Raw genomic sequence first — 9,300 nt, 5'->3', positions numbered from 1 at the left:
CCTTGTTTGCAGTGCTGCTGTCGTAAAACGGACAGCACAGTCTTCTTACCTTACGCCATATAATCGCCAAAGGGTTATCCCAATGTCATGAATAACGGTCTTCCAGTCAAATCTTCCCTTTCTCTGCCTCTGTCTGTGCGAGCAGTCTCTTAGTTTTTACCTACCCACGAGTCAAGGTAATGCGATTTGCTTAGGAGACGTTTTTGTGTACCAGCTATCGTTCGCCACTACTACTGTAAATCCGTCGTCCTAACACAACTGTGGAGCTGTAAGTTTTGGTTCGAATTTTCTCGGCAAATTTCATTGAACTGTGATACCTTGTTCGCAATTTAAATCTATGTTGGTCCTTCCACTTGTGGTTATTTCTTCCTGACCATTTATAATTGTCTGCGGTCTGTTTGCTGAATGAAAAACAGATAGTTTGTTACCGATCGCAGGAACTGTCCAAGTCGCAGCCGCACGCGTTGCGTCTACCTATTCTCTGCCGTCAGCTGTTGCAACATTTCATCCTGAGAGTCGCCGAGAGATCTGGCTACTGAATTAGGCAGTGGTGTTTTGTTGGTTATACGACGCTTCCTTAAATTTAATGCTGTCGAATATCATTAGTTCCATTACTTATTCTACTTGGTCAAATAACGTCATTTTTTGACAAAATCGCACCTAGTCTACCTCGCCTGGTAATGAGAAGAACGTGCTTTCAAGTAAAGTAAAATTACATCAGACTCAACATTTCTGACACTAAACACAAGTCCGAAATATGTCAAATCTGAAACAAACAGTGACTGGTTCCCACACGCTATCGATCCTGTTTCTCTGGACACTTTCTACCGGATATATCATGCTCTGAGCAATATACGCAGTATCCTGTTTTGTTGAAATTAGTGGCATTATGAGAACCATTACATAGCCACAATCAGTTTAGCTACGCCAATGCGTATTGATGTGGCAACGGCCTTGCCGCAGTGGATACACCGGTTCCCGTCAGATCACCAAAGTTAAGCGCTGTCGGGCGTGGCCGGCACTTGGATGGGTGACCATCCAGGCCGCCATGTGCTGTTGCCATTTTTCGGGGTGCACTCAGCCTCGTGATGCCAACTGAGGAGCTACTCGACCGAATCGTAGCGGCTCCGGTCAAAGAAAACCATCATAACGACCGGGAGAGCGGTGTGCTGACCACACGCCCCTCCTATCCGCATCCTCATCTGAGGATGACAAGTCGGTCGGATGGTCCCGATGGGCCACTTGTGGCCTGAAGACGGAGAGTGCAATGCGTATTGATGTGCCCATGTCAAAAACAAATGCATGCAGTGCAAGACAGATCGAACAAAGCGCTCCACAATCAATCTGTGCATATATCAAATGTTTCACAGTCGAATAACTACTCACCGTGGCGTGGTAGAGCATGGCTCCCAAATCTAGAAAACACTAGTTATCTCATGGCACATGCGAATACAAGAATGAAACCTCTTCTGCAATCTTTTCAATGAAACTGGAGATTCTAGAATCGACATCAAGGGTTGAATTATGGCACGATCTATTCCCGCTAAAGTACTATTTTACGTTGTCAAAAGCTGCTTCCAGGTCGACAAATTCTATGAAGGCGCCCCGGTTTTCCTTAAGTCATGTTTCCTCTACGTTGCAACATCAAAACTGCTTCTTTGGTCTCCTTGTCTTTCTTAAAGACGAACTGATCGTCATCTGAGAGATGTTCAATATCCTTTTCCATTTTTCTGTATATTATCCTTGTCAGCAACTTGGACGCATAAACCGTTACGCTAGTTGTGGCACAGATCTTGAACTTATCTGGCCTTGCTATTTTCAGAAGCGTCTGGATGATGTTTTTCAGAAAGTCTGAGGTATGTATCCAGTTTCATACATCCTACATTCCAACTTGAATTGTCGCAAGGTTGCCTTATGTGTTTGCAAGTCTTCTAAAGCTATATTAAACTCCGCCTAACACTGAATCCCTTACGTCTTCCGTATCGACTCCCATTTCTTCATCAAACTCGTTATCAGACAAGTCTTCCACCTCGTAGAGGCCTTCAGTGTACTCCTTCCAGTTACTTGCATCTGCTTTATCCTCTGTGTTAAGAAGTGCAATTCCTGATGCACTCATTATTACCACCCTTGCTTTTACTTTCACTGGAGACTGTTTTCATCTTTCTTTACGCTTAATCAGTCCATCCGATAGTCATTTCTGTTTAGATTCCTTCACGTTTTTCTCTCGGCCACTTCACCCTGGCTTCCCTGCACTTGCCATTTATTTTATTTCAAAGTGACTTTTACAGGGTGTTTCAAAACAAAATTACAGTTTATAAAGCTCTGTAGCATTTATTATATTCAACTTCCAATTGTAAATAATACATCAAATGAAATATTAACTGAAACAGTTTTTTTACAAGTGTTCAGTATGGGCACCATTCGTCACACAGTGAGTCGATAAGCGAGTTCTTCCCAAACCTTGATCAGAGTGTCTGGAATAATGTTACAACAGTGTTCTTTCCAAAGTAGAGTATATCACATTAGAGGATACTTATACAAAAAATCCCTTATGAACTCCTACAAGTCAAAATCGATGGTAAAAGTCGCATGATGTCAGACCGTCTGTGAACGTGGAGGTGATGCAAAACAAATGTCATCCGGTCGGTTGCGGCCAACCTAGCGGTCGTGTACAACGTCGTTTAACCAGTCGCATACAGAGTTGTGCCAGCGAGGCAGCACAACATCTTGTTGCCAAAAAGTTCTACGGTTCAGCTTCTTCCAGTTGAGGAAAGAGCCATAGTTCTAACGTAGCAAGATAACAAACAGCAGTTACAGTTGATTCAGCGAAAAAAATGTCCATAAACTTTCCATCGGAATGTGGCACAAAAGATATTCAATTTAGGGGAATCTCGTTGCAACTGTATTATCTCCTTGGGATTTGCTGACCTCCATATGCGCACATTATGTATGTTCACATTTCCACTTAGGTAAAATGTAGATTCATCACTGAAGACGACACCATCCAGAAAATCTTCATCGTCAAGCAGCAACATTTCGTTTGCAAAGTTGGCTCGTAAACCATAGTCTGAAGGCCTTAGAGCTTGTAACAACCACAAAATATATGGGAGTAGTTTTAAGTGTCTCCTTAAAAATCTCCACACAGGCGTCACTGGAAACGGTAATTCACAACTAGCCATCCCAAATGAATTCTTGGGGATACGCGTGAAAAACTCTCACTCGTTCAACACGCTCTTCAGGCACTCTTGTTCTTTCTACATTCTGCCCCTTTGCAGGCGTATAAAAACAAAACTTTTTGAGTTGCTGTTTCATTTGATGTGTTATTTATAGTTGTGAGTTGAATGTAATAAATGCTATAAAGCCATAAAACACGTATTTTCATTTTGAAACATCCTACATTTCTATATCACGAATTTCCTTGAACATTTCTACACTTCCTTCGTTCGTCGATCAGTTAATCTTCAGTTACTCACGGTTTCTTCGCAGTTACCATCCATGTATCTATATTTGTCTGTCCAACTTCTGTCACTGCAATTTTTAGAGAGGTCCATTCCTCGTCAACTAGACTTTCTACTATGGTGTTGATTAGCTCAGTATCTATACCATCGGAGAACCTCAAAAACCTACCATCATTCCTGATTATTTCAATATTCCACTTCTTTCTACACTGACTATTCCATACGATTCTCTGAAACTTCAGCCTACACTTCATCACTACTCAATTGTGATTCGAATCTGTGTCTGCTTATGGGTGTATTTTACGATCCAATATCTGATCTCGGAATCTCTATCTGATCATGATTTCATCCAGCTCAAACCTTCCTATATCTCCTGTCCTGTTCCAAATATACTCACACCTCGTGAGATTTTGAACATTGTCTCCTATTACTAACTGAAATTGATTGCAGAACTCAGTCTTTCTCCTCTCTCATTTCTACTACTAAGCCCATGTCTCCCCATAATTCTTCTTCTATTCCTTACCCTATTATTGCGCTTCAATCTACCATGATTATTATATTACAGTCTCTTTTTTTATACTAAATTACATCTTCAGTATCCTCATATACTTTCACTATCTCTAGTATAAATCCTTGGATATCATAGGAAATATTGAAATCAATTAATTAAAGGAAAAATAGATAAAATTCAGCACATTACTGAGACTCAAAAAATGAGACAGACAAGAAGTGCAAAATGACCAAGCAAGGAATGGCTAGAGGACAATATAAGGATATAGAACCAAGCGAAAGATAGACAGCGCCTATAGGAAAATTAATGAGATATTTGGAGAAAAGAAAAGCAGCTGCATGAATATCAAGAGCTCACATGGAAAACTAGTACTAAGCACAGAAGGGAAATCTGAAATGTGGAAGGAGTGTACAGAGGGGCTATAGAATGGAAATGATGCCAATGTTATAGAAAGGAAAGAAGACGTAGATGAATATGAAATGGGCGATATCATACTGCAAGGAGGATCTGGCAGAGCACTGGAAGACCTAATTCGAAACAAGGCCCCTGGAGTAGATGAAATTCCCTCAGAACTAATGATAGCCCTGGAAGAGCCGGCCATGACAAAACTATTCCACCTGGGGTGCAAGCAGAATACCCGAAAATTTCAAGAAAACTATGATAATTCCAGTTTAAAAAGAAGCATGTGCTGACAGATGTGAATATTACCGAACCATCAGTTTTAATACGGTATGGTTGCTAAATACTAAAACGGATTCTTCGCAGAAGAATGGAAAAACCTGGAAGATCAGCTTGGACTGAGGAGCAATATAGAAATGCTTGAGACAATACTGACCCTATGACTTCCCTTGGAAGATAGATTGAGGAAAGGCAATCCTATGTTCACGGCATTTGTAGATTTACAGAAAGCTTTTGACAAAATTGACTAGAATGCACTTTTTGGAATTCTGGAGGTAGCGAAAGTACAACGCAGGAACCGAAAGGGTACTTACAACTTAGACAGAAATGTGTTATAAAAGATGAAGGACATGAAAGGGAAGCAGCGGTTAAGGTGGGAGTGAGACAGGCTTGTAGCCTATCAACAGTGTTATTCAGTCTGTACATTGAGCAAGCAGTAAAGGAAGCCAAAGAAAAAGTGGGAGAAGGAATTAAAGCTCAGAGAGAAAAACTAAAACTCTGAGGTTTGCCCATAGAAATTTCAATCTGTCAGAGAACGCAAAGGGCTTGGAACAGCGGTTGAATGGAATGTATAGTATTCTAAAAATAGGATATAAGATCAACATCGAAAAGGAAAACAAGGGTAATGGATTGCACTCGAATTAAATGGTGGCATGTTGAGGGCATGAGATTAGGAAACGAGACATTAAAAGTAGTAGACGAGTTTTGAAATTTGGGAAGTAAAATAACAGACGATGGCCGACATAGAGAGGACATAAAATCTGGATTGTCAATGGCCAGAAAACTTTTCTCATCATCATCATCATCATTTAAGACTGATTATGCCTTTCAGCGTTCAGTCTGGAGAATAGCCCCCCTTATACAGTTCCTCCATGATCCCCTATTCAGTGCTAACATTTGTGCCTCTTCTGATGTTAAACCTATTACTTCAAAATCATTCTTAACCGAATCAAGGTACCTTCTCCTCGGTTAGCCCCGACTCCTCCTACCCTCTACTGCTGATTCCATGAGTCTCTTGGGTAACCTTGCTTCTCCCATGCGTGTAACATGACCCCACCATCTAAGCCTGTTCGCCCTGACTGCTACATCTATAGAGTTCATTCCCAGTTTTTCTTTGATTTCCTCATTGTGGACACCCTCCTGCCATTGTTCCCATCTACTAGTACCTGCAATCATCCTAGCTACTTTCATATCCGTAACCTCAACCTTGTTGATAAGGTAACCTGAATCCACCCAGCTTTCGCTCCCATACAACAAAGTTGGTCGAAAGATTGAACGGTGCACAGATAACTTAGTCTTGGTACTGACTTCCTTCTTGCAGAAGAGAGTAGATCGTAGCTGAGCGCTCACTGCATTAGCTTTGCTACACCTCGCTTCCAGTTCTTTCACTATGTTGCCATCCTGTGAGAATATGCATCCTAAGTACTTTTCTGAAAAAGAGAAATTTTTTAGCTTCAAAAATGTAGCTTTAGTGTTAGGATGTCTTTTCTGAAGGTATTTGTCTCGAGTGTAGCCATGTATGTAAGTGAAACATGGACGATAAACAGTTTAGACAAGAGCAAGAAGAGAAGCTTTTGAAATGAGGTGCTACAGAAGAATGGTAAAGATTAGATAGGTAGATGACGTACCTAATGAGGAGGTACCGAACTGAAATGGGCTCAACACAAAAGTTTTGTCTCAAGTACTGATAGTGTTGAGGATCAGTGGACAAAGTTCAAAACCATCGTACAATATGCGTTAGATGAGTATGTGCCAAGCAAGATCGTAAGAGATGGAAAAGAGCCACCGTGGTTCAACAACCGAGTTAGAAAACTGCTGCGGAAGCAAAGGGAACTTCACAGCAAACATAAACATAGCCAAAGCCTTGCAGACAAACAAAAATTACGCGAAGCGAAATGTAGTGTGAAGAGAGCTATGCGAGAGGCGTTCAATGAATTCGAAAGTAAAGTTCTATGTACTGACTTGGCAGAAAATCCTAAGAAATTTTGGTCTTATGTCAAAGCGGTAGGTGGATCAAAACAAAATGTCCAGACACTCTGCGACTAAAATGATACTGAAACAGACGATGACAGACTAAAGGCCGAGATACTAAATGTCTTTTTCCAAAGTTGTTTCACAGAGGAAGATTGCACTGTAGTTCCTTCTCTAGATTGCCGCACAGATGACAAAATGGTAGATATCGAAATAGACGACAGAGGGATAGAGAAACAATTAAAATCGCTCAAAAGAGGAAAGGCCTCTGGACCTGATGGGATACCAGTTCAATTTTACACAGAGTACGCGAAGGAACTTGCCCCCCTTCTTGCAGCGGTGTACCGTAGGTCTCTAGAAAAGCGTAGCGTTCCAAAGGATTGGAAAAGGGCACAGGTCATCCCCGTTTTCAAGAAGGGACGTCGAACAGATGTGCAGAACTATAGACCTATATCTCTAACGTCGATCAGTTGTAGAATTTTGGAACACGTATTGTGTTCGAGTATAATGACTTTTCTGGAGACTAGAAATCTACTCTGTAGGAATCAGCATGGGTTTCGAAAAAGACGGTCATGTGAAACCCAGCTCGCGCTATTCGTCCACGAGACTCAGAGGGCCATAGACACGGGTTCACAGGTAGATGCCGTGTTTCTTGACTTCCGCAAGGCGTTCGATACAGTTCCCCACAGTCGTTTATTGAACAAAGTAAGAGCATATGGACTATCAGACCAATTGTGTGATTGGATTGAGGAGTTCCTAGATAACAGGACGCAGCATGTTATTCTCAATGGAGAGATGTCTTCCGAAGTAAGAGTAATTTCAGGTGTGCCGCAGGGGAGTGTCATAGGACCGTTGCTGTTCACAATATACATAAATGATCTGGTGGATGACATCGGAAGTTCACTGAGGCTTTTTGCAGATGATGCTGTGGTGTATCGGGAGGTTGTAACAATGGAAAATTGTACTGAAATGCAGGAGGATCTGCAGCGAATTGACGCATGGTGCAGGGAATGGCAACTGAATCTCAATGTAGACAAGTGTAATGTGCTGCGGATACACAGAAAGATAGATCCTTTATCATTTAGCTACAAAATAGCAGGTCAGCAACTGGAAGCAGTTAATACCATAAATTATCTGGGAGTACGCATTAGGAGTGATTTAAAATGGAATGATCATATAATGTTGATTGTCGGTAAAGCAGATGCCAGACTGAGATTCATTGGAAGAATCCTAAGGAAATGCAATCCGAAAACAAAGGAAGTAGGTTACAGTACGCTTGTTCGCCCACTGCTTGAATACTGCTCAGCAGTGTGGGATCCGTACCAGATAGGGTTGATACAAGACATAGAGAAGATCCAACGGAGAGCAGCGCGCTTCGTTACAGGATCATTTAGTAATCGCGAAAGCGTTACGGAGATGATAGATAAACTCCAGTGGAAGACTCTGCAGGAGAGACGCTCAGTAGCTCGGTACGGGCTTTTGTCAAAGTTTCGAGAACATACCTTCACCGAAGAGTCAAGCAGTATATTGCTCCCTCCTACGTATATCTCGCGAAGAGACCATGAGGATAAAATCAGAGAGATTAGAGCCCACACAGAGGCATACCGACAATCCTTCTTTCCACGAACAATACGAGACTGGAATAGAAGGGAGAACCGATAGAGGTACTGAAGGTACCCTCCGCCACACACCGTCAGGTGGCTTGCGGAGTATGGATGTAGATGTATATGTAGAAATGGGAAGAAAAGAAATTAGTGGCACAGTTTGACTAAAAGAAGAGATCGGTTGATAGAACAAGTTCTGAGACTTCATGGGACCACCTATTTAGCATTGGGGAGAAGCGTGAGGGATAAAAATCGTAGAGGGAGAAGAAGAGATGAATACAGTGAGCAGATTCAGAAGAATGCAGGTTGCAGTAGTTAATCGCAGATGAAGAAGGTTGCACAGGACAGAGTAGCATAGAATTACATAAAACCGGTCTTCAGACTGAAGACCACAACAACAAACAACGAATGCTACACCCGTTGTACTGTTTTCTACTGCTGTTGACATAACCCTACATTCGTCTGACAATAAATCCTTCTCATCTTCACAGTACAGTTCACAGACTCCCAATTGACTCAGCCTCTGCATTTCCTTTTTGCAGTTGTAAGCGTATTGTCAATTCGCTGGCTTAGTTGCGGAGTATTTTTGCGAGCGGATGCATTTTGCAGAGCACGGAACACGGAGCTGCTATGTTGTGTTGTGGGTAGTCCGCATGGGAAAGGCGTTATTATGGAAGTTCAGGTGTGGCTGCAAGTGCGATTATTGTGAAATAATGAGATATGGAAGTGAATTCAGTGAAAAGTGAGTAAAGAATTAATTAAAAGTGAGCAGTGCCGGCCAGCCATTGTGGCCGAGCGGTTCTAGGCGCTTCAATCCGGAACCGCGCGACTGCTACGGTCGCAAGTTCGAATCCTGCTTCGGGCATGGATGTGTGTGATGTCCTTAGGTTAGTTAGGTCTAAGTAGTTCTAAGTTCTAGGGGACTGATGATCTCAGAAGTTAAGTCCCATAGTGCTCAGAGCCACTTGAACCATTTTTTTGAGCAGTGCCGCCGATAACGTATTTGAGTATACGCCCGTTTGCGTGTCGTACCATACAACATCAATCATCCGCGCCGTGTTCGGCCTCCCAAAATGAA

At 42.1% G+C, this 9,300-nt stretch overlaps 1 pseudogene; it reads left to right on the top strand.

Annotated features, from left to right (window-relative positions):
- The first annotated feature begins 944 nt into the window (after positions 1-944).
- On the top strand, positions 945-1,062 carry LOC126177321 (5S ribosomal RNA; annotated as a pseudogene).
- Positions 1,063-9,300: the final 8,238 nt, after the last annotated feature.

Source organism: Schistocerca cancellata, chromosome 3 (genome assembly GCF_023864275.1).
Source record: "Schistocerca cancellata isolate TAMUIC-IGC-003103 chromosome 3, iqSchCanc2.1, whole genome shotgun sequence".
NCBI lineage: Eukaryota > Metazoa > Arthropoda > Insecta > Orthoptera > Acrididae > Schistocerca > Schistocerca cancellata.
This window is presented reverse-complemented; position numbering and strand designations above follow the sequence as displayed.